Source organism: Odocoileus virginianus, chromosome 3 (assembly GCF_023699985.2).
Source record: "Odocoileus virginianus isolate 20LAN1187 ecotype Illinois chromosome 3, Ovbor_1.2, whole genome shotgun sequence".
Classification (NCBI taxonomy): Eukaryota; Metazoa; Chordata; class Mammalia; order Artiodactyla; family Cervidae; genus Odocoileus; species Odocoileus virginianus.
Window position 1 is genome coordinate 55,355,888 of NC_069676.1, and position 26,820 is coordinate 55,382,707.

The following is a 26,820-nucleotide window of genomic DNA, read 5'->3' on the forward strand; positions in this document are numbered from 1 at the left end:
CCCTGCTGCGGTAGAGGCTGCCTGCCCTGGCAGCTGCCGGTTGTCATGGCAACCACCAATGGCAAGCGACCAGGCTAAGGGGGAGGGGAGATGGGCGAAAGGAGCAGCGGGGGCTGGAGGGGAGTGAATTCGTGCTGCTGCCCGCCGGGATGCTCTTGGTCTCTCCTACCCTGGACTTCAGGTCTTTAAAATTGGGGCAAGGGTGTATAGCCATGGGAAGAGAAGAATTTAAATTTAATCGAAATCTAGACTGAATCATACAAGACAGCTTAACTGTTTTTTTCATTTTCTATGGTTTTCCAATAAATGGTATTAAATTTGCCATTGAGTAAATAATAGCAAATATGGAGAAAGTTATATTATGTAATAGGAGATTATTATCACTCCAATACATTTGTGTTTTATAGCATCTATTACTGAAAGGCACTCAAGGTTGTTAACAAGGAAAATGAGTGACTGGAATTTGCAATTTGTGAGTCTCATTCCTTGTCACTGCTCTCTGCTTGTTCCTCTCAGGTGAGTCACTGGTCTTACTGTTTTTCCAGCTCCCTCTCATAAGAGGAACTGGAGCTGTTTGGCTTCCCCTGTGGCAAAGGAAGTTAGAACAGAGGAAACTGAAATTCCTTGAGCAACCACTGCTGTCAGACAGTGGATATTCCAAACCCTTTTAGTGTCAGACTCCTGAAGTGTTCCATTTCCTGCAGGAAATTCCATGCTATTTCTAGGATGCCCTTTTGGAGGTCCCAAGCCAGCTGGTGGTCTGGGTGGTCGGTTGGTAGAAAGGATGTGAAAGCAGCAGTGTTGTGTTCTAGATGAATTCTGTTTCTAACTATAAATTATAAATGACACTAGTATTTATCTGAGGCAGTAGTTGTAAAGATCGAATGAGATAATGCACTAAAAGCCCTTGGCGTGTAGTAAGCATACAATAAATGTTTACTCTTATTACTATTATTAGTAGTGGTGGTGGAATATTGCAGCCACTCCTTGATCCAAGAGGTTGAAGGAATAGCATGGCAATTTCAGAATGGGAAAATATTAAGGCGAGAAAACAATGTATGATAGCTGTGATGTTGATGTTGATGGTTATGGTGGCATCAACGATGACAAAACAGTAAGTCTCTGAGAGATTAAAAGTTTTCTAAAACGTGACAATTTAGGATGTTGTAAGTCTTAAAAGAGTTAAATAAATTTCCCAAATCCACATGGCTAATACACAGCAGAGCCAGAATGAAAACTCTGACACTTCTATCACTAGCATTTGCTCTTCCAACCATTGCATTTTCTGCCACTCCTCCATGGAATAGAGATACTCTTTTAAAAAATTTTTTAATTATTTTTATTTTTTGGCTGTGCTGGATCTTGGTTGCTATGTAGGCTTTTCCTAGCTGTGGTGAGTGGGGGCTGCTCTCTAGTTGGGAAGCACGGGCTTCTCATTGCTGTGGCTTCTCTTGTTGTGGAGCACAGGCTCTAGGGTGCCAGGCTTTATTCACTAGTTGCAGCATGCGGACTCAGTAGTTGCAGCTCCCAGGCTCTAGAGCACAGATTCAATAGTTGTGGTACACAGGCTTAGTTGCTGCATGGCATGTGGGATCTTCCCTGATCAGGGATCAAACCCATGTCTCCTGCATTGGCAAGCGGATTCTTTACCACTGAGCTACCAGGGAAACCCTGGAGATACCCTTTGTTCCTAACCCGTAGGGTTATTTACAGATTCACATAGGATTAGTACCAATTTCAGTCAGACAATCTGGGCTTGACTGACTTTTGATATAATTTGGAACATGTTAATTAACTTCCCTGAACCTATGTTTCTTCACCTGTGAGATGGAAATCATCATAGAACCTTATCATGGGAATCAAATAGGGTGATGCATGTGGAGCATTAGCACATGTCTAGCAGCAGCAGCAGCACATAGTAAATGTTCAATAAATGTTAATTATGACTATTTGTTACTCATTCTTAAGTAATTAATGTTAAAATAGGAGAGGACTTTTTCCTGCTTGGGTTCACACTAAATGTCAGGCCCTTATTCTAACAAAACTGACTTGAAGATAATTAGGTGGTTGCCGAAAAGGTTGCAACTCATCCTTAATACTTGGCGTTGCCTTCCCCTCGAGGGAATGCCGGCATCCTGCTCCCATCAGAGCCTCGACAGTCACACAGTCTACACACACTTGGACATCATCATCACGTAGGTATAGTTGTGTAGCATAAAATAATGGGTTGTTATAGTCTAGCTTTTGTATTCTTCTCTGTATTTTATCTGCTATCTCCGCAGAAATGATCATGTAGGTAAGCAGAGAAAAAGCTGCAGACTGTAGAAGCTCAGATGTGTTTAGGTGATGAAATTCTCCCCATAGGCCTTGTGAGGAAGTATTTCATCTTGAGTATCAAGAGCTGACTTGGGTGTGGTGAGTGACTCTAGTTTTCTCTCTCCCTATCAACACAGAGTCAATTGAAGGGGAAAAGTGTTTGGTGTTCCCTATTTAAATAAGTCCATAATTGAACAACTCAAGCAGTTTTGTTTAGTTGTGTCCAACTCTCTTGAGACCCCTTGGACTGTAGCCCACCAGCCTCCTCTGTCCGTGGTTTTCCCAGGCCAGAATACTGGAGTGAGTTGCCATTTCATTCTCCAGGGGAACCTTCCCAAACCAGAGATGGAACACACATGTACTGCACTGGCAAGTGGATTCTCTTCCACTGAGTCACCAGGGAAGCCCACTCAAATAGTATTCTTCCCTTTTTTTCTTTTGCCATATCCATGCTACACTGTTACTGTTAGGGGAAGCACACTGATTGAAACCGCCCAACCTGGCCAGGCACCATAGTAACCATCTGCATGAGTTGTTTTATGACAGGAGATCCTGATAAGGAATACGGAACTAGTAAGCCACCACCAGCCGGAAGAGTTCGGGAAAGGTCAAAAGAAGACACCGCATGTCCGTCCACTTCCCAGAATCCCTCTCGATAGCATCCATCTTGGCTGAGCGATGCGTGCGCCACCAGGAAAGACTCTGAATTAGAATGATTGGTCAAAGACCACCGGAAACTAATCCCATCACCATAAAGCCCAAGACTGAGAGCCACGCGGCAGAGCAGTTCTCCTGGGTTCCCTTACCCTCCTGCTCTCCACCCGGGTGCCCTTTCCCAATAAAATCACTTGCTTTGTCAGCACATGTGTCTCCTCGGACAATTAATTTCCGAGTATTAGACAAAAGCCCAGTTTCGGGCCCTGGAAGGGGTCCCCCTTCCTGCAACATTACCATTATTTAATAATACCTTTTCTTTAGATGTTTAATTATGTGATATTTATTTTTGTTAACTTTAATTATTTGTTATTTATTTACTTTAAAAGAAAATTTGTCTCTGGCTTAAGCAGAACATTAATAAAATTAGGCACAGTAAAGAGAATGTTCCCAGAGAAAGGCATGTAATGTAAAACAATATTTTTTAAAACAGAGATTTCAGCTTCATTTGTAATAATTTTTAGTTAAAACAAAAGAAATTTTAAATTTCATTCCTTCTCTCCATTGGCATTTTCTCTGTTACTGTGTTCTTTTTCCCATGGTATCTATCATCTTTTAATATACTATGTTATTTATTTGTGTTTTAAAATTTTCATCTGTTTCTCCCCACTAGAATGCTAACTATGAAATAGCAGTGATATTTGTTAGTTTATTTGCGACCAGCACCTGACCCCTATTATACGCTCAATAAATATTTGTTGAAGGAACAAGCCAGTAAATAAATGAACTGTCAAAATTCTGCATTTAATTATGGATAAATAAGTTATTATAACATTATTTGTCCAGTTAAATATTTTTGATATTTCTAAAAATTAAAAAGTAATTACAGTAATGATCCTTTCAGTATACATACATATCAGCATAATGTGTATCTAATGCATATTTTTAAAGTATATATCTATTAAAATGGAAATGTTGGCTCACACAAATTCAGAGTCATCTAGCATATTGCTGGCAGTCTTTGGGAAACACCTGTTTTGTTCTAAGAGCATTTTCTCCAGAAGTACTAAATGTGACCAGACTGTCTGCCTCTCCTTAAACCTGTCTAAGTTTGACTCTGAATTCTATGTCTGAAAAAAAGATGGCATGAATGTCTGAAAAAGTAGACGGTGTGTGTGGATTTTGGCTCCAAAAGTGGCATTAAATTTTCAGGAGAAACCACAGCATAATGGGAGGAAGCTGCAAAGTTTGAGCTCAGGAGACAGACTACCTGGACTGAGTCCACACTTCACTATTTTATTTTCTGAATGACCTTGGGCAAGTTGCTTAATTTCTCTGTGTCTCAGTTTCTTTTGAAAATCAAAGTTCATGTGTGCCAAGAGCCAACATGTATTTGGCATGTAATAAATAATTATTAATAAATAATTTTCTTATTAATAAATAGATATTATTAGTAGTATAATTTTTAATAACTATGGTTATACACAGCACTTTTTTCTAGGTGTTTACAGAACACTCAGATCACTCCAAGCTATTCTAAGAACTTGCCGTTATGACTGCAGATCAACTGCCAGCAGACTATGAGGAATTCTGATGTTTATCTCAGAGATAGGCCAAGGTCCTGATTCCCACCCCCCTGCCCCCGGCAAAAGGGGCAACAAGCTGGGGATCACAGATGTGACTGTTGTTTATTCCCTGTCTATTCTGTAGGAGGTTCTTAACATATTATCTGTTTACAGAGAACATTAAATGGAAGCTTCCAGGATCTTCTTGAGGTCATTAAGGTATCATTCTGACCTCACTGCATGTCCTTTATCAATACTACCAGCAAGCAAGTGTATCAGAAGCGCTCTCCCATGAACTCCACACTCCTATGGCCAACCACCTTATGGATGACTCTACACTGCAGGTGAACACATTTGCCTTTGCTCACCCTATATCTTCTGAAAGTCCCTTCTCTGCCCTAATTCTTCAGCCTTCAAGATTTATCCATCACCTCCTTCAGGGACTCTTCACTGATACCAGGATTAGCATGAGATTAGCATTAGAAATTAGATTCCGCCCCCCTCCCTTGTCACATCTTTATTAATATGCTAATGATATTGGTTAAAGAATCCACCTGCAATGCAGGAGACACAGGAAACAGGGGTTTGATCCCTGGGTCAGGAAGATCCCTGGGAGGAGGGCATGGCAATCCACTCCAGTATTCTTAACTGAAAAATCCCATGGACAGAGAAGCCTGGTAGGCTACAGTCCAAAAGGTCACAGAGTCTGACACAACTGAGTATGCATACATAGGTAGGTAATGATGTTGAACTGTAAATATTTCTTAGTCTTTCCTATTTGATTGTAAGCACTTTGAGGTCAGAAATGCTGCTCATTCATTCATTTACTGATATATTAATGCTGTACTAGGTACCAGGGACACAGCTATGCACATTTTTCAAAGAACTTTGTATTCTCTGATTTAGCTCCTCTCTGAAGTACCCAGATGCTAGGAAAAGACTCTGATGCTGGGAAAGATTGAAAGAAGGAGGAGGAGGGGACAGCAGAGGATGAGATGGTTGGATGGTATCACCAACTCAATGGACATGAGTGTGAGCCAATTCCACAAGATGGTGAAAGACAGGGATACCTGGCATGCTGCAGTCCATGGGGTCATGAAGAGTCGGACACGACCAAGCAACTGAACAACGACAATAGCAACAGTGTTGGATGCAAATTTCCTATGGCCACCCACCTGCAGTGATACTCACTCATAAGGTGGTTGGCCATAGGAGTGTGGCCATAGGAGTTTTTTGCAGGTGTGAACCTTTCCCACAGCCACACACACACACACACACAAGTGAAGGAACTAATTGATGACCATGAGCACGTAGCCCCAGGCCTCCTGGAGACTGAGGACTGATAATGTTAACCCCCTGTGACACCACTCTGCTGCCTCAGGGTTCAGTCCAGTTCAGTTCAGTCTCTCAGTCATGTCTGATTCCTTGCGATCCAAAGTTAGTGCAACACGCCAGGCTTACCGGTCCATCACCAACTCCCGGAGCTTACTCAAACTCGTGTCCATCAAGTCAGTGATGCTATCCAACCATCTCACTCTCTGTTGTCCCCTTCTCCTCCCTCCTTCAATCTTTCCCAGTGTCAGGGTCTTTTCCAGTAAGTCGGTTCTTCGCATCAGGTGGTCAAAGTATTAGAGTTTCAGCTTCAGCATCAGTCATTCCAATGAATATTCAGGATTGATCTCCTTTAGGATTGACTGGTTAGATCTCCTTGCTGTCCAAGGGGCTCTCAAGAGTCTTCTCCAACACCACAGTTCAAAAGCATCAATTCTTCAGCGCTCAGCTTTCTTTATGTAAGTGCCAGCTTTATGTAAGCACTTGATGTAAGCGCCAGCTCTTACATCCATACATGACTACAGGAAAAACCATAGCTTTAACTAGACGGACCTTTGTTGGCAAAGTAATGTCTCTGCTTTTTAATATGTTGTCTAGGTTTGTCATAGCTTTTCTTCTAAGCAGCAAGTGTCTTTTAATTTCATGGCTGCAGTCACCATCTGCAGTGATTTTGGAGCCCAAGAAAATAAAGTCTGTTGTTATTTCCATTGTTTCCCCATCTATTTGTCATGAAGTGTGATGTCATTCAAAGAATGTGCATAAACTGATCAAGTACCCTGAAACCCCTGCCCCCAACCAACATATTAAAAATGCTTTGCCAAAACCCTTCAGGGAAATCGAGGCTTTTCAGGGCTTGAACCACCTGTCTCCTTGCACGGCCTGGTAATAAGCCTTTCTCTGCTCCAAAAAGAAAAAAATATTACAAAATTCTTTAAAAATAAATGATATTGAGGGCTAAAACAGAGAACTACAAGAAACTCTGATGGCGTATAAAGGGAGAACATAACACATAAACGTGTCTGAGAGCCTTGAAAGACATTCCTGGAGGGATTGTGGAGTATGGTGGGGGCAGGTGGCTTCAGACAAAAGAAAGTACATGCTGGTCCTGAGGTGTGGAAGAACACAGCATGGTACTTGGTTTTGTTCTATGCGAGTACCTAGCATAGTACCTGTGCATATTATGTGCCCTATATGTGTTTGTTTAAAGAATCTGCTGCCTTTCTCCCCTAACACATAGACACAAAGTTCTTTCCTCTAGGTTTTCCTTCTGTTAATTTATTTGAGGGAGTAGAGTTTGTCAGTAGCTAGGGAGTTGACAGGTCGTGTGGGCTGAGAAAGCTTGGAGAGTGGTCAAAAGATTCATTGTTGTTCCTACAGTAGAAAAAAAGATACAATTCTAACAGTGACCACTGCTCTATTACAGATTTATTAAATTAGATTTACGCCATAAGACAACCTTTCCACTGATGTTGAAAGGAGACAGTTTTTTCCTTTCAGTTCCTGGGTGGTTGTGTCTTACACAAAGCAGACAACACATGGGCTTAGGTTACCAGCAAATCAGAGACACCAAAGAAATGGGAAAAGATCCACTTCAATGAACTTCCCCAAACTCTTGTGATTAGAAAATCTGCAAATAATTGAAAGATTGGGATTGACATATACACATAATAGATAACTATGAAGAACCTGCTGTATAGCATGAGGAACTCTACTCAATACTCTAACAGTCTATATGGGAAAAGAATCTTAAAAAAAACCAAACAGAGCTGTTGTTTAGTGGCTCAGTTATGTCCAACTCTTTTGTGACCCCATGGACTGTATGTAGCCCACCAGGCTCCCCTATTCATGGGATTTTCCAGACAAGGTTACTGGAGTGGGTTGCTATTTCCTCCTCCAGGGGGGAATCCCCTCAAAAAAGAGTGGATATGTGTATATGTATAACCGACTCACTTGGCTGTATACCAGAAACTATCGCAACATAGTAAATGAACTATTCTTGTTATTGTTTATAGTTGCTAAGTCATGTCCAACTCTAGTGATCCCGTGGACTATAGCCTGCCAGGCTCCTCTGTCCATGGTATTTCCCAGGCAAGAATATTGGAGCAAGTTGCCATTTCCTTTTCCAGAAGATCTTGCTGAACCAGAGATCGAATCCACCTCTCCCACTTGGCAGGCAGATTCTTTTACTGCTGAGCCACCTATACCCCAATAAAAATTTTAAAAATTTACAAGTTTCATTTCAGTAGATATACAGTTTTATTTTAGTTTTTCTCTAATTTTTACTATGGGAGCCACCATAATTGTCAGAATTTTTACAGTGCTTAGGAACTCAAAATGTCATTACTTACTGCCCTAACAATAAGCGCCTGTACGCCACTATGAACAAAACAGTCTTAGTTCCTGTCCTGGTAGAACTTAAAGAGTTTGATAGGTGGTGCAGCCAAAGAATAAGAAAACCAACCACTAAACAAACAGTGAAATTTCACAAGCACTATAAAGTAATGAATGACCTAGGGGAAGATACGGATGGTGAAGGAGAGAGTGGGAATGACTCACTGTGGGATGACATTTAAACTCAGAAATGAAGTATGGATTATGCCAGCCCAGTAAAAGCTAAGAAAAGAGAGTTTCCAGTGGAAAGATGAGCTCTTTGGAGAGGAAAAGCCACAGAGGAGAAATATTTTTGATGGTCACCATAGTTGGATGGGCTTCCCAGGTGGCTCAGTGGTAAAGAATCTGTCTGCCAATGCAGGTGACCCAGAAGACACAGGTTCAATCCCTGGGCCAGGAAGATCCCTTGGAGAAGGAAATGGCAACCCACTATAGTATTCTTGCTGGCGAAATCCCATGGACAGAGGAACCTGGTGGTCTGCAGTCCATGGGGTTGCAAAGAGTTACATGTGACTGAGCACTCACACACATGCATAGCTGGATATGGTGACCTTGAGGGAATGTGCCATGCGGGGAAGTTGGAAAGGCAGACAGGAACCAAAGTATGTAGCATCTTGTAACCCACTGTCAGGCAATTGGAGTTTTTCTTAAATGCAAGGAAGAATCATTGAAGACTTTAAACTTGGTTTGAAGCACTGTTGGAAGTGACATTTTTCTGGGCAACAGTGTAGTTAGGATTCTGTAGTCATCTAGGCTGGAGATGAGACTAGTCAGATTAGGGTGTTGGTAGTGGATATGTGTTTCCCTGGTAGCTCAGCTGGTAAAGAATCCACCTGCAATACAGGAAACCTTGGTTCAATTTCTGGGTCTGGAAAATCCCCTGGAGAAGAAATAGGCTGCCCACTCCAGTATTCATGGGCTTTCCTGATGGCTCAGATGGTAAAGAATCTGCCTGCAATGCGGGAGACCTGGGTTTGATCCCTGGCTTGGGAAGACCCCCTGATGGAGGGCATGGCAACCCACTCCAGTATTCTTGCCTGGAGAATCCCCATGGGCAGAGGAGCCTGGAGGGCTACAGTCCATGGAGTCTCAAAGAGTCAGACATGACTGAGTGACTAAGCACAGCACAGTGGATATGCAGAAAATTGGACTATATCAAATAAGTACATTTTAGAGGTGGCATTGCAAAGACTTGCAGGTGCTCTGGAAGCTGAGGCTGAAGAAGAGGTAAATATCAAGGATAACATCTAAGTAGACAACAAAGTCCCCATTTTGAAGAAATGGAAGAGGTTTGGTTTTTACCTTCTGTGGTGGGGAAAGGCCTCAAGGCTCAGGCTCTGAAAAAGTGTGGGGAAACTTGAAGGGGTTCTGAGTGCCTGACTGCCAGGGGTCTCGCCTCACTCCCTCCTCAGACCTGATGTCCTTGAGAATTAGGCATTAACAACCAGGTGGTATGTTGGGTAAATCATCACTGAGTGTAGGCAACTGTAGTGGAAGCAGTCTAGCAGGAATGGGATAGATGAGGACTGGAAGAAACAATGTTTCTGACTCAGATAATCCTCAAACCTTGAGAATAGAATTGCCAATATGAAATGGCCTTCCTCTACTCTGAGCCTCCCAAGCCACATTCTTTTCCACAACAATTTGACTTCTACCTGGGTTACAGACCTCATCCAGCCACCTTCTAATCATGAGACCTGCAAATCATATCTTCTCTTAACTCCATTGCCTTATATACAAAGCCAGGGTGAAAATTGCCCTTGCTTACTGAATGCAAAGAAATAGAGGAAAACAATAGAATAGGAAACACTAGAGATCTCTTCAAGAAAATTAAAGATACCAAGAGAAACTTTCATAAAATGATGGGCACAATAAAGGCCAGAAATGGTATGGATCTAACAGAAGCAGAAGATATTAAGAAGTGGTGGCAAGAATACACAGAAGAACTATACAAAAAAGATCTTAATGACCCAGATAACCATGATGATGTGATCACTCATCTAGAGCCGGACATCCTGGAATGCAAAGTCAAGTGGGCCTTAGGAAGCATCAGTACGAACAAGGCTAGTGAAGGTAACGGAATTCCACTTGAGCTATTTCAAATAATTTCTTTGGCTCCAAAATCACTGCAGATGATGACTGCAGCAATGAAATTAAAAGACTCTTGCTCCTTGGAAGAAAAACTATGACCAAGCCAGACAGCACATTAAAAAGCAGAGACATTACTTTCCCAACAAAGGTCCATCTAGTCAAAGCTATGGTTTTTCCAGTAGTCATGTAAGGATGTGAGAGTTGAACCATAAAGAAAGCTGAGCACCAAAGGATTGATGCTTTTGAAGTGTGGTGCTGAAGAAGAGTCTTGAGAGTCCCTTGGACTGCAAGGAGTTCAAACCAGTCAATTCTAAAGGAAATCAGTCCTGAATATTCATTGGAAGGACTGATGCTGAAGCTGAAACTCTAATACTTTGACCACCTGATGCGAAGAACCGACTTACTGGAAAAGACCCTGACACTGGGAAAGATTGAAGGAGGGAGGAGAAGGGGACAACAGAGAGTGAGATGGTTGGATAGCATCACTGACTTGATGGACATGAGTTTGAGTAAGCTCTGGGAGTTGGTGATGGACAGGTATGCTGCAGTCCATGGGGTCACAAAGACTCAGAAATGACTGAGCAACTGAACTTAACTGAACTGAAAAAGATGATGCTGTGAAAGTGCTATACTCAATATGCCAGCAAATTTGGAAAACTCAGCAGTGGTCACAGGACTTGAAACAGTCAGTTTTCATTCCAATCTCAAGGAAAGGCAATGCCAAAGAATGCTCAAACTACCACACAATTGCACCCATCTCATATGCTAGCAAAGTAATACTGAAAATTCTCCAAGTGAGGCTCCAACAGTATGTGAACTGTGAACTTCCAGATGTTCAAGCTGGATTTAGAAAAGGCAAAGGAACCAAAGATCAAATTGCCAACATCTGTTGGATCATCAAAAAAGCAAAAGAGTTCCAAAAAAAACTACTTCTGCTTCATTGACTATGCCAAAGCCTTTGACTATGTGGATCACAACAAACTATAGAAAATTCTTAAAAGATAGGAATACAAGACCACCTTACCTGCCTGCTGAGAAATCTGTATGCAGGTCAAGAAGCAGCAGTTAGAACCGGATATGGAACAACAGACTGGTTTTAAACTGGGAAAGGAGTATGTCAAGGCTGTATGTTGTCACCCTGCTTATGTAACTTCTATGCAGGGTACATTATATGAAATGCTGGACTGGATAAAGCACAGCTGGAATCAAGGTTGCCAGGAGAAATGTCAATAACCTCAGATATGCAGATGACATCACCCTTATGGCAGAAAGTGAAGAGGAACTAAAGAGCCTCTTGATGAAAGTGAAAGAGAAGAGGGAAAACGCTGGCTTAAAACTCAACTTTCAAAAAACAAAGATCATGGCATCCAGTCCCATCACTTCATGGCAAATAGATAGGGAAACAATGGAAACAGTGGCAGACTTTATTTTCTTGGGCTCCAAAATCACTGCAAATGGTGACTGCAACCATAAAATTAAAAGGTGCTTGCTCCTTGGAAGAAAAGCTATGACCAACCTAGACAGCATATTAAAAAGCAGAGACATTACTTTCCTGACAAAGGTCCATCTAGTCAAAGCTATGGTTTTACCAGTAGTCTTGTTTGGATGTGAGAATTGGACCATAAAGAAAGCTGAACACGGAAAAATTGATGCTTTTGAACTGAGGTGCTGGAGAAGAGTCTTGAGAGTCCCTTGGACTGCAAGGAGATCAAACTAGTCAATCCTAAAAGAACTCAGTCCTAAATATTCATTGGAAGGATTGATGCTGAAACTGAAGCTCCAATGTTTGGGCCACCTGATGGGAAAAGGGACTCATTGGAAAAGACCCTGATGTTGGGAAAGATTGAAGGCAGGTGGAGAGGGGGATGAAAGAGGATGAAGTGGTTGGATGGCATCACTGACTCAATGGCCGTGATTTTGACTAAGCTCTGGGAATTGGTGATGGACAGGGAAGCCTGGCATACTGTAGTTCATGGTGTCCCAAAGAGTCAGTCACAACTGAGTGACTGAACCTACTGACTTACTGAATGAAGGTCATATGAATTATGTTTGTAAAAACCTTAGCCCATGCCTGACAGATGGAAAGATCTCTACAAGTCCCAGTTGTTTTATTATCTCCCCCTCCACATTTGAACCTTTCTTATTAAGCCCCAATCTTTTCCTCCCAGCCCCCAGATTCTTGGACAATTTCTCTAATGCGTCCCACCTCGTGACCTCCGTACTATTCCTTAGATCCCTTAACTGGCCAGGTACTTATTTTCCTCCGACAGGGCAGGGGGCAGAGGGACCAAAAGGAGAAAAAGGCTGTCTAAACGTGAAACTTAGAGAATTCATGCTCCATCTCACATATTTATGAGCCAACTTTCTTTAAATATTTACACCTTGTGTTTACATCTTATTACTTTTGGATTTGTTTCTTATAGCTTATCTGAAGTGTGAAATTGGAAACTTGAAGCTTGCTAACACTTCCATGCTAGAGAAATGCACAGTGAAGAAATCTGAGTTTCATGAGTTTTTTCCTCCCCACACCAAGAATGAGATTTTGCAAGGAAATCATTGAGATTGCTTACATCTGCTCCCTGCACCACCCCGCATGGAATTCTCTTCTTTAATGTGTCCCTGGCTCTAGCACCTGCTACAAGCTGAAGGATCTTTCCTGAGGAGTCAAAGACGACTGCTGGGAACCAAATGGGTTTGATTCTGAATGGGGATGGCAAAACTAAGGCAGGAGCAAACCCAAAGAGGGGAGTTAAAGTTCAAGAAAGCAGCTTTCCTCTATTTAACTCTACTGAAACCTCTTTTCTTTTGCCCTAAGTCCAAATTCCTTCTCTTTTCTCAGCATCTATTTCTCCTTCTGATATATTTCTCAGATCTTAACACAATCCCAATCAATCTCTAAAATAAATCTGTAAACTCATCTCTTATTGAAGTATAATTTTCATAATGGTAAATGAAGATCCTTAGGCAAATGCAAAATGTACACATCAGTGATTTGATGTCTTTATTATTTATTAAATCAGAGATCCTGTAATATGCTAAAACTGGCCCAAAGAGCATTTGAGAAGCTAAATATTTATAGGCAATATACAAATTAAAGGAAAAGAGTAGTTTTTATTATGCTGTCAACAGAAGCATCAGTTGAGATGCACATTTTATGCACAGGAGTGATCTTTATGACCTTGAATAAACTAAGCTAATGGTTAGATCTGTCTTAGTAGCCAACCCTTGTGTCACCTGAATCAACAGATGGAACGAATATTAATCTCTTCTCTTGTTAATGGGAGAAACCTCACACAGTATAAGGGTGCAATGGTCTGATACTGAACTTGGAAAAATGGAATTTCATATCCTTCTTCCTAACATTTCTTGGTGTTGCCAGATAATTTTTTAACCTCATCCACTGACTCACAACATGCCCAGAGTTAAATTTGGGGGTTCTCACTTCATACAATGTCTTTGTCTCTCACAATATCCTCCCATTTTACATCTCTATTTATGGCAGAGAGATAAGTAACTGAAAGTAAAGAATGAAAAAGAAGAATGGATGACAGCAATGTTTCCAGGTAGAATATGGCACAGGTGCTTGAACTGGTCTTGACCTATCAGAGATGTGATAAGCTCTGTGTGGAAACTGAAAGATCCCTCCTACTCACACTTTCACACACTGGGGCCCAAGTATTCCTGCCTGAACAACTCTTTTGTGAAAAGCAGAGAGAATTGTTCTCAACTCACTAAAAAAGCTTTGCATAAAGCGAAAGTGCTTTTTCCTTCCCTAAAAGGCAGAGGTGAGAGTGAATTTTCCTTACCTTGAAAGGTGCTAAACATTTCTGCCTGACAAGGATCTGGGGCATCTTTGGGCAACCACTGTGTGTGGAGGAGAAGAGACCTGTGCAGGGTGGTAGAAGCTCAACAGACCATGTGCGTAGGGCATCTGGAAGCAGCAGGGTCTCCATCTTCATGGGCTCTGATGAAGACCTGGTTCTGAGAAGCAAAGACCAGAGGCTGTGGCACCGATTCTTCCACTCATATAATAATCTCTTTGAGAGCTTTTGGCAGGAATGTGACCTTTCAGGGTGAGTAGGTTGGGGCTCATTCATTCACCCAGGCAAATCAGAGGTCAGGATAATTTGGTTATGCAACAAATAGTTATTTTTAGGTCCCTTCTCCGATCTCTCACATCTCCTTTTCAGTTGGATAAACTGACAGTGAGCCACAGAAATGCAGTGCAGCCTCATGCTACACCCCTATCATCTGTCTGGCTTTTCATGCGTCACGGTCTCCACATTAGAGTAGGGCAGCAGTAGAAAATACAGACATTTTGATTTGTATAATTTTTTCATGCCCCAAATTCCTATTAATCTCACTGTTTGTCTTCATAAAAGAGAGTTTCCTGAAGGGCACAAGAAGAGAGGAAATTTTGTTTCGCTAGTTTCCCTTGATTTATTTAGAATGTCTGGCAGAGGCCTTCCTAGCTCGGTATGAGAAATCCAGCCTGGGGAAAGGACTTCATGCCTCTGCTTTTCAATAGAACTATAAACTCTGTGGACCTTACTTCTTTAGCATCCTTTTCAAAAGAAAGCTCCTCTTAGAAAGCTTAACACCATGTAGCCGCAATTCCCTATAGAGTTATTATAGCTGTGCTTCTGGGCAATGCAGAGAGTCAATGAATTTTACACCACAGAGGTCTCCTTAGGGGTCGGTCACTTACATCATGCCAACACCAGGCAGATTTAGATTTTATGTTATAGTAAGGGAAACTGGGCCAGGGACTTATCCAGAGTTTGGGGTGTTTTGCCTTCAATATGAGAGCAGAGTCAGAGTATCAATGGTAGAATTCAAGACTGTTCTTTTACTAGATCATCATCTTATCTCCTGAAAGGCCTGATACAGAAGAATGCCTTGAGTATGGAACTTAACCCTTTCCTTAAGCCTACTCTATTGCCCTAGGGGAGGCTTTACAAGTCCTTGCATTAGGAGCAAATTAATACTGAGTGAGAAAATTGTCCATTCTTTCTATCTCCAAACATCCCAGCTTCCAAGCCTTCTTTTTTTAATCTTTAGTCACTCTATAACTGGACACTCAGACAAGGAAGAGTAGGTCATATTGCTTTGTGATTATGTCCCTAGATTCCCAGCCTCTGTAACCCAGAACAATTTTTACACACAAAGGCAAAAGGAGAAGCTGCATATTGTGCTTCATGCAAATTCCTCTGTAATTCTTCAGATTTCTTTTTTTTTTTTTTGATACATGGAATGTCCATTGACTATCTGATTTTAAGAAAATTAGTAGGATTAAAGAGCCTACAGTGAATCAGAGGTGATGGAGTCTCTAATATTTCCTCCATTTTCCCCATCATTTCTATTTTGGCTCTAAAACACAATAGCACTGGACATAAACCTGAGCAATCTCTAGGAGACAGTGGAGGGCGGTGGAGCCTGGCGTGCTGCAGTCCGTGGTGCCGTGAAGAGTCTATCACAACTGAGTGACTGAACAACACCCAGCCGCACGAGGGTGTAAAGGAGGAAGAGCAAAGTGCTTTGGATCATGCAATGTCCTAATTCTCCTCTGGAAAATGTCCTAGGTCTGACATTATATGGAGATCGGTAAATGCAGATATTACAGAACAAGAGTAGGCTTATTTCATGTTCCAAACCTCGGTATGAGATCTCAAGCCCAGAAAGAACACTTAGGCCTTACGGTGGCTTCTGTGGCCTAAATCAGATGAAATCAAAGTCCTGGTCTTTTATAGGTGATAATGACAATCCTTTTTAGCTCTTGAGCTGAAGCTTGTAACAGGTACTAAGTTTAGTCTCTGAGCCTCAGTTTCTCAGATCAATGTGGGTAAAGCTCTATAAATTGGATTTTAGAAGCAGATGGTATGAGATAAAGAAAAAGGAGCTTCATACTTTGGCTACCAGCATCTCCTGGGATTTCCAGGTTTCTTTAGTCTAAACTTTAGCTAATATACCACAAAACTGAATGAAGCAATATCCTCAGTCCTCGTATTTTCCTCCATTTGGCACCCTATTTTCAAGTCAGACACATTCATGTATAAAACAAAGGATGAAGAAATGAAGAGGATTGAAACTAACAATTCTAAGTACATGCATGCATGCTAAGTTGCTTCAGTCGTTTCTGACTCTTTGTGACCCTATGGACAATAGCCCGCCAGGCTCGCTGTCTGCGGGATTCTGCAGGCAAGAATATTGGACTGGGTTGCTATGCCCTCCTCCAGGGGATCTTCTCAACCCAGGGCTCGAAGCCAAGTCTCCTGCGTCTCCTGCATTGCAGGCAATTTCTTTACCATTGAGCTACCAGGAAAGCCCAAATCTAAGTACATATGTTTTCTTCTTAGTTCAGAGTCTAGTCTGAGAGACCAAAATGTGAAGAAGAATCCTGATATTGTTTCTTTTCATTTCCTTTAACAAATATTTGAGTGACATGTCACCAGCATTCCTGGTGTCCTTTTAGTATGGACATTTCCCCTCTACCTTCACCTCTCAATAGAGGAGTGATTCTATGATTGTCCCTGCAAAATCCTCAGTCTTTGTAATTGTGCATGCGAGCTACAATTGGAAACTAGCAATGTACTTTCCTTCCCCAGTAAAAGCCTTTAGAATACATCTCACTTCACTTTTCCTCCAGTCTTGGTTTGATTAAGAATTCATCAATAGAACACTGACTCTCACTCCCCCCAGGACCATCCCCAGAAGTTGTTGAGTCTAAGATCAAGATCTTTCCAGTCATGCCTATGGCAGGACCTCATCTAGACTGTAGGGCAATCATGGGTATATCCTATGTCTTATGTTATTAAACAGCCTGAGACTGGTTTTCACATGTATACTTTGGTGAACAAATTTGCTATAGGAGAATCAACTGGGACAGAGCTTCATGCTAACTCTTTTATCCTATTCCTGTTTTCAGTCACCTTCTGTCATGGCCAAGAATGTTAGCACTGAGCGCAGGCCAAAGAGCAGGCATAGAATGCTTTGCCTCATGTCTTGTACTTATCTCCCCAATACTCCTTTCTACTCTTAATTGAGAATAAAGAAGTATTCAAAGAATGATGGAGATACTTAGAAAGTCAAAGGAGCCAACTTGAAAGAACTCCCACTAGCAAAATCTGGAAAAGTTTCAGCATAAAAATGAATAATTATAGTAATGGAATATAATATATAGAATAAAATTAGAATCCCTTGAGTCCATGCCATCATAAATAAACAAATAAATAAAATGGAATAAATAGGGGAGAAGGCAAAGCCCCCTTCTATAGTAGGATGCCAGTTAATAACTGTAGAAGGAATCACCCATCACTTGGCAAACCATCATATAGTCAACATCATAGTAATATTTTTAGGTGTGAATCATCAATGGATGCTGAAAGTAATGAGTCAAAGTTTGATAAGGAAGAGGACATTTACAGAACCTCAAACTGTTTCGCCACAGAGTCCCTATTTAATTACAAAGACAAACATAATAACTTTGTAGTGATAAAAGTTGGTTGATATCTCTTTAACCAAGTGATTACAGCACTGAGAACAGGACAAATAGGTCTCATGTGCTCCTTAACACGAGGCACTGAAAAGATCACAACATCCCTTCCAAGAAATCTCTGTCAGACGCATGATATAGCAATTTTTATCCTCGAGGAAACACTGGATAAACCCAAATTGAGGGATCTTCTGCAAAATAAGGCCTACATGTTTCAAAAATGTCAAGGTAATAAAAGACAAAGTAAGACTGAGAAAACCTTCTAGATTAGAGAAGACTAGAGACATGATTATTAAATGCTTTGGAATCTTGGATTGGATCCTGGGGAATCAAAGGAAAATAAAGCAACTTGCCATGAAAGACATTAAGGAGATAATTAGCACTATTTGAATGAAGTATATAGATTAGAATTTATCATTGTTAATTTCCTGATTTTGATAATTGAATCCTTGTTGTGAAAGAAATTGTCCTTGCTTTTAGAAAATATACATGGTACTTAGGTGAAAAAAACATAATGCCTGAGTTTTTCTCTATAAGTTCTCTTTTGTCCTCCCTTCTTCCCCACATTTCTTTCTTTCTCCCTTGCCCTCCCTTCTCCTCCCAGGATTGTTGCAGTGATGCTCACAGGAACCTCAAGTACACAGGGTGCAAATGGGAGAGAACCAGTCCCTTTTTATGACAATCTTCCAGTCTCCCTCTGGCACTGGCTATTGGCAGAGTTTACTGGCCAAGTAGCAGTGGGGTTTGCAGAGTCCCAGCCCTAATACCACAAAGCAAAGTAGTGAAGGGTGAAACGGAAGCTGAGAGACAGTGCTCTCTTGTCTCTCAACCCTTCAGAGCTTTCTAGGAGATGCCTTCATGACATGCTTCAAGATAAGAGACTCAGCGCTGGAGAGGAAACTTCATGTTGCCTCTTAGGTGGGCAGGATGCTGACCCATGAGTACTCATGTCTCCTGGTGTCATTTTCTTAAAGGGGGCACTTTTATTCCACAGGAAGTAAGTTATAAGCTTTATTCTTGTGGTCAGAAGTTTCTATAAAATTCTCAGCAAATTTTTCACTAGTGTTGGGATCTTCAGTGAGAATCAATTATTATGAGCTCCTTCTCTTATTTTTTTTTTCATTTATTTTTATTAGTTGGAGGCTAATTACTTTACATCATTGCAGTGGTTTTTGTCATACATTGAAATGAATTAGCCATGGATTTACATGTATTCCCCATCCCGGTCCCCCATCCCGGTCCCCCCTCCCACCTCCCTCTCCACCCGATCCCTCTGGGTCTTCCCAGTGCACCAGGCCCGAGCACTTGTCTCATGCACCCAACCTGGGCTGGTGATCTGTTTCACCCTAGATGATATACATGTTTCGATGCTGTTCTCTTGAAACATCCCACCCTCGCCTTCTCCCAGAGTCCACAAGTCTGTTCTATACATCTGAGTCTCTTTTTCTGTTTTGCATATAGGGTTATCGTTACCATCTTTCTAAATTCCATATATATGTGTTAGTATACTCTAATGGTCTTTATCTTTTTGGCTTACTTCGCTCTGTATAATGGGCTCCAGTTTCATCCATCTCATTAGAACTAATTCAAATGAATTCTTTTTAATGGCTGAGTAATATTCCATGGTGTATATGTACCACAGCTTCCTCATCCATTCGTCTGCTGATGGGCATCTAGGTTGCTTCCATGTCCTGGCTATTATAAACAGTTATGAGCTCCTTCTCCAGGGAAGAACATTTACAGATAATCTACCTCTCTCCTCCAACCTTTATGAGATGTAAGATCCCTACACTGCATAATGAGCATCTTTCCCACCCAAGAGCATAACCAGATCTCTCTAAATTTGACCTTCAGGCTATGTTTATTTACTTATTTTTTGAAATATGCCTTCTGGAAGAATACCATCAAGTTTTAGATCAGTAAACTGTGTGATGCGCTTTATGTTTAGTGCCATAGAACTGGGATTGGGCTTTTAAAAAAATTATTTAGTTATTTACTTATTTTTGGCTGCACCACATGCAGCTTGTGGGATCTTAGTTCCCCAACCAGAAATCAAACCTGGGCCATGGCAGGGCAAGTGCTGAGTTCTAACCACTGGACAGACCACAGAGGAGCTCTCTGGGAGTGGGCTTTGATAGCTAGAGTTTGGGGACAAACTCATTGTTGCAGAATTAGGAGGAGTAAAACTTTAAACTGCATCTTCTATTATGCCTCCTGAAATTCCAGGCTTTGTTTTCCATTATTTTAAGCCCTGACATATACAGAAGACTCTCAAGGGAAGAAAAAAACAGGATTCTGTGCCTCAACTAATGTCCTCATTCCTTGAGATTCTTGTCTACTTTTCACTTATGCTTAAAGGCAGAATCATGAGGCAGGGAAGGGCTTGCTTCTTACAGACTCCTCTAAACCCATCAGAGCTATCTATGAGAGTCTTCATGAACCACTTCTTAGCATGAGAGACCCAGTTTATGAAGACTTTAAGAAGCTATATGCATCCAGGTTTCCCACTGCTAAATTAAAGGAGGTAAATTGTCCTGTTAGACCCCTGGGCCTCAGGCACCATCACTGTGGTTGTCATTATCTGCCAAATTTTCACTCAGGCATCACCACTGTGGTGTGGGTGGCTATGGCAAGTCAGAGCCTCCTCAGTTACATATAGACACTTAGAGTGTGAATACTTTTATCCCTTCCTCCTGGGTGGGCTAGTTCTAACATCTTAGCAGGAATGCAAAGTCTTTTCAATGAAAACCTTGGAGATGCTTTAACAGTCAGAATGATGGGAAAAGATTAACTGAAATAAGGAGAAATGAAAATTCAAGATGTATATCCTAAACTATTCTACCTTCTCCCAGACTACTCACTTAAGCTCAAGTCATGGGACACAGTGAAAAAGAAAGAACCAAAGGAAGGAGCATTCTCTCTTTTCAGAGTTTCCTGTTCTTTGGTTTCATGGCAGAGGACCACAGATAAGCATAAGAGGATGCCATCGAATGACAATTTTAAGCAGTCTTTTCTTATTCCCCAAGAATTGTCTGAGAATAGTCTTTTTGATCCAGAGAAAAGAATGATTCTGAAGAGAGATCTTCATTTTCTTGTACCCAGAAGTATGTGAGCCTTTCATGGTCTCTACTCTACTGTATCTCATAAGGACCTCAGCTACTGAACAGTAACTGTAGATCACAGGCTCCCAAGGACAACAAGTCAACTCAAGTAGAATCAGAAGGCATGCAGTCTCCTAGGCACCTCCAGTACTTGTTCCCTTCTCCTGTAGCTCTCAGTCCCAGCATGTATGGAGGCATAGAGAGGTATACCAGAAGACTGGGTTTTATTTCAGACCCTTTCTTTGTTATAGGGATTTGGTGTAGGTGGACATAGAAAGACAGTGAAAGGAGATACTTTGTGAAGCCTCTCTGGAGCTCCCCACACTGCCCAGGCATTGTCTTTGGGACCCAGAGCCTATCTGAGAAATCAAAGCTGATGGTGGGACTTGAGTCCAATGAGACACTCACTTCTGTGCCCCACTCTGGATACTTCTCTAGTGTTCCTTCAAGGAACAAATATTACAGTTATTTCTTCATTAATTTGTGGGGGGATAAGAGTGTGTCAGGTAACCGAGAAGTATAACAAACCAAACAATATACAACTAAAATTCAAGCTGAATCCTTATAATCAGTGGCAATTATTGATTATCTCTTTCTCCTTAGTCTTCACTGCTGAACTGCTTGAAGCGTCCTTTATACTTCAGTCCAGAGCTAATGGCTGTCCCAGCAAGAGGTTTACAACAGTGTTCTTGGGCTCTGCCGCCAGTCCTCTAAAGTAAATCAAAACCCACCTTCCAAAGAGCTGCCTTGCTCTCTTTTCTTTGCCTCTCAAGGTTCTGGATTAAAGAGGTTCCAAAATATCAATGAACTGTCCCTTCTTCAGTGTTTCTTTCCTCTAATTGGTTGAGTCCCCTAAGATAATGAAGCCAAAGAACAAGTGAGTGAATAAAGAAAATGCACACTTGGTTTATAGTAGATGAGTAAAGCAGAAGCTAGAAGAGGTAGGAAATGAAAGAGAACCTTCTGTCACCTCCCTCTGCCCCCTGAGGTCTTGCTCTATGGCTCTCCCTGACTCCCTTGAGGTTTTGAATGGCTAAGGGATGATCTTAGCCTGTACTTGGTCTAGTAACAATTTCCATTGTTGACCAATTTTATGGTATACAAAATTATTCTTCAAGTAAATACAGTTCAAACACTCTACAGAGCCTACTTTGGTAAGAGTTTAAAACAGCCAAACTCTGCCTTTTCCAGCCTCCTTGCTCCCAAACCTCACTGCATTGGCATTGATGTAATTTTCTGCCAGTCTATAATAAAAGGAAATGCCTCAAGTATGGTGCAATAAAGAGCATTAGAAATATATTCTCTGGAATAGGAAAGAGTTCCTTGCAGTTAGGCATTTGGGAAAGGAACCACAGGTGAAAAAAGCAGTGAGAGTAAAACTAATCAGAAGTCATGGTAAGCAGACATGGCAAGAGCAAGTTAAACATGAGGGACCATTTGCTGCAGAATCTGGGTAATCATACACAAATGCCATAAGCCTCTGGAAAGAAGCTCTTTAGTTGGAATCTCCCATTAGCATTTATAATAGTCTCATAGGCCAGCGAATCAGTATATCTGACTTTAAAAAGCCTCATGTCCTTTAAAATATAGGTCATTCTTGGTTTAAGTGCTGAAAGTTAGTAATTTTGTATTTACTTAATGACTTTAAAATCACCAGTTTACCATTTGTGGTCTAACATTAATTAATACTAAAATAAAGGAGGTCACTTAAACAGCTCTGTCTTACTCCAGTTTATTTTCCATTGACTACATATTGAGACATAGCAACACTGAATACAGACTCTTTGTGTTACACACATGGTATAACGCAAACCTTGGCCCATCAATCATTCTTTCCTAGTGGCTTTGAGTAAATAAATGCAGTACTTCTTTCTTAGGAGAATGACTCCTTCCCAGTTTTCTAGAAACATCAACAAAACGCCCTCTTGTTTGCAACAACAAGGATATGCTCATCTAAATTAAGTTGATCTCTGGAGACAGATGGACATGACTTACACTGAGCCTGCCCTGGGCAGCAGATACATACAGGCAAGAACAGTAGGATAAACAGGTAAAGATTAAGATTTAGAAGCTGAGTCAGATGATGGCCTAGGTCTACCTGAGACTTAGCAGAGAGAACTGAAAAGCTTAGCTGGGATGAAGGGAAAGGAACCCTAAAAATCATTTGGCTATTAATATGATATAGGTGTAATTTGATCCCTGGGAAATCCTATTCTAATGCCTGATTTGGTTTTGCTCTGTTCCTTACTTTATACAGTTTGGCCAATCTTGTCCTCAGTGTCCCTTATAGCTGTTTTCCCCCTTCTTTCACATTTAATGTGCTCTCCCAGTTCAAGGGTAACAACTGACCCTTGCAAACCTTGCCCACTCTGAACTAATTTCTTTCTTTCTTTTTTTCAAATGATTGTCCTAGAGCACACTTCAGTGGCTTCTGTAACATGGATGCATCATAGAGGGGATACTGACTTAAACACTATCTCTACTCTCTGTTTTTAAAAGGGAATTAGGTGGGAATTTGATGACTATTTAATGGTAACAATCAGAAATCAAGGCATACAGAGGCAGATGTTTCCATCTGATGCCCAACCCACTGTTTTCCTTTTCAAGGAATGACCTCTGAAAGTGACCCCTGAAATTCCCTTTGTTCTGAAAGGATGGGTGGATGACTACACAGCAACTTCATTGGCGAGTGTCAGGGCCACACCGGGAGTCATAACTAGCACGAGGTCTTCCCGCCTCAGTATTCTGGGTTCTAAGAGGAACATCGCTTCAGTACAGGACTGTCAAGGACACACAGATCAGAGAGCAGAGCGCAGAGTTACCTCTTCCGGCTTTCTCCTTCCATCCCTTCTAGCAAAGTTCACAATTTTCTCTCCTGGGACCAAAGCACGGATCTCTCACTGCTAAAAGGATCCTGTTACAGTGGTGAGTTTTCTCATGGTGGTGAGTTTTAGTTCCTTGCCTACCACTTGAAACTGACTTCCAGCCAATGCTATCTTGAGGAAGCAGGTGCAGGCTGTTAGGGGACTTTGCTCTGGAGCAGAAAGAGAATGAGCCTAGAGTATTTCACTCAGATTCCTTAGAATGAACCAAATTATCCCTCTTCTCTCTTTCAGAACTTAACATCATTGATACCAGTCTCTCTCAATTATGTTTGCTTGCAAGTACTTTTTATCAGGTAAGTAACTTCTGGCTTTGAGTTTTTGAATGTCTGAGAGGAAAAGTCTGTCTCACTTTCCAAAATTATCAATTAGTAAGGCTCCTTCTTCCTAGTTAGGTGTGCAAAATGCCCATTTTTGTTCCCATAGACCCAATTTGTAAGCATGATACACTTCACTGTCTTCCAATAGAACTCTAACTAAATGTGGTAAAGATAGGTAAAGGCAGGAACAAGATATGAGAGCATCATTTACCCTGGGCAGGGGTTTGGGAGAGTGTTGACATGAAACAAGCGACAAATCAAGCATGAGGATGACAGTCTCAAGAGCAGTGATCATCTTTTCCTTGAAGATGAGCCTTCTTGATGCTTAGGCCCATTTCCCTGTGCTTCACAGTTTTCTTTCCTCTCACCCCTAAGAAGCCTTGTTCTCACTGCCTCCTACACTGGAAGCAGAGAGAGGAGGGCAGTAGGCATAAAACCCCCAGTCCTTTAGTCTTACCTCCTGAAGGTCTTGCTTTCTTCTTCCATGGATAGTGGTCCTTTCTCCCATCCTAAATGTGCAGGATTTTATCTACTGAGCAGAAGCAACAGCTCATCCAGAGATCACTTCTGGGAGATAAGACTGCTGTAATTCCCTCTCTGGGGCAGCTCTTCAGGGAAAAGAAAGAAGAGTAAACCTATAGTAAATGAAAATAAGTCACTGAAGAAGAGAGAAGGACCATTCCCACCAGCATAGACAAATATCACACACTTTTTCATCTTCTGCTCTGCTAAAAACCCATTTGCATCTCTTTGTTCTTCCCAAAGAAGCCTGTTCTTCTTCCTCCTTTTCCCCTGTTGAGTTAGCATATACACCTCTAAGTTTAACTATTTATTAAACTAGTGACTTTTTTGTTAGCTTTTATATGGATACGAATAAGTCATTTTTCTCCTGTCAATCTGTTATAGATCAGTTTAATTTGTAGACTCCAGTTACTGAATATAACTGGTTAAAGAAAAATTGTCTTTCTCCACATGTCAATTCTTAAACCTCAATTTTCATATAATATGAAAGCAGGAACCCCAATTCTTTAAAAATTTTGGCCACCACAACATTCTTGATATAAACTAACTTTCATTTATTAGAGAAAGTGCTGTGTTTATATAATACAGAACACAGAAATACTTAGGTCTCAATTACTCCCCCTAGAAAACTCCAACAAACACACAAAGATTAGCATACTTTCTTATAATTCAAGATTGACTGTGGTTATAATAAGAGAGGAACCAACACATTTTTGAGGAATTTGGAAGAGAACAGTTTGGGAGAGCAGGAAAAAACTCATGGGAGGCTTAACAGCTGAGGTAGCTGAGGAATCAGGGGGATCCACCCCAACTCCACTGATCTGAAATATCTGCAAGGTGAGGTTAGGCCACTGAAATTGTAAAGAAACTCTCCAGGGGATTCTCATTGAGTCTAAAATTTGAGAACCAATATCTTAAGTGACGTTTATTAAATAGGTAAAAGTGACAGATAAAAAAGGAATGCAGAAAGACATTAAGGGCTTATAACCACCAGGCTAAATTAGGACCTTCTTTAGTAGACAATGTGCAGCCATTACAACCTTTTCATTAAAGTACTACTTTAGTTATTTTGTGGTCTAGAAGCAAGGGTTCCTAGGTGGCGCAGTGGTAAAGAATCTGCCTGCCAATGAAGGAGATGCAGGAGACACAGGTTCAGTCAGTCCCTCGGTTGGGAAGATTCCCTGGAGGAGGAAATGGCAACCGACTCTGGTATTCTTGCCAGGAAAATCCCATGGACAGAGGAGCCTGGTGGGCTACAGTTCAGGAGATCGCGAAGAGTTGGACACGACTGAAACGACTAAGCACATATGTTTGCGTGAAGTGTATAGAGTAGGAGGATATATTGGAAGGAAGACAGGCTGAATAACCTTGGGCAGGTAGAGCATCTAGTGAGTTATATTAAGTCATATCAGCAGTAATGCCGGGCTTTGAGAGGGCAGTATTTGGGGAAATGGAGAAGAGGGGTTAGACTTGAGAGAGTGTTTTAGGGATGGATTCCATTGTCCAAATTCTATGGAAAATTTTGTTGGTCCTCACGTGTTACCTCTACTAGATACCATTGATTTTTTTGAGTGAGCATGCACTGGGGAAGGAGATGTGTGAAACTGTGAAACAGTTTTAGTGACCTGACTCAAATACCTGAGAGTGCTTTAGATGCCTAGAAAATCAAGAAAAGAGGAAAGGTTAGAAAACTTTGGAGAGATCAGGGCTTCTGCAGTGGAAGAGATCTTGAAAAAATGTTTGAGACATTGGCAAACACATAAAAGGAGCAAAAAGAGGGGACACTTAAGAAGAGTTGTATGAAGAAAGAATTCTCAGAGATCATACCTTCATCAGATAACCCAAGAAAAAATGAGACAGATGGAGGGTGTAGGAATAATATGTGTGTGTGAGAGAGAAAGAAATAGAATGGTGGTGGTGGTGAGGGGGAGTTGAGCAGTAAGGATAATTCAGAGACATAATGCAGAGGCCAGAGAGCATGGTGGGTTCAGGGAACCTGGAATAATTATTTTTAAAGAAGGGGAGGCTATAAATGCTGATATAGATCAAGGCAGTAGCAGTTATAAGAGAGATGGACAGAGAGTGTAACATGACAGATAAGCCAAGGAACTCTGCAGTTTTACTAGTTATAACCCTGAGTGAAGGAGAATCTCA

At 41.3% G+C, this 26,820-nt stretch overlaps 1 long non-coding RNA gene across 2 annotated transcripts; it reads left to right on the forward strand.

Moving 5' to 3' along the window:
- The first annotated feature begins 102 nt into the window (after positions 1 to 102).
- Positions 103 to 24,121, forward strand: LOC139034417 (uncharacterized). 2 transcript variants are annotated; one of them, XR_011486893.1, is made up of 3 exons: positions 103 to 181; positions 4,710 to 4,879; positions 24,059 to 24,121. It is a non-coding gene; the product is annotated as an uncharacterized lncRNA (long non-coding RNA). The 2 variants fall into 2 exon arrangements; XR_011486894.1 differs by lacking the exon at positions 103 to 181 and adding an exon at positions 1,802 to 2,415.
- Positions 24,122 to 26,820: the final 2,699 nt, after the last annotated feature.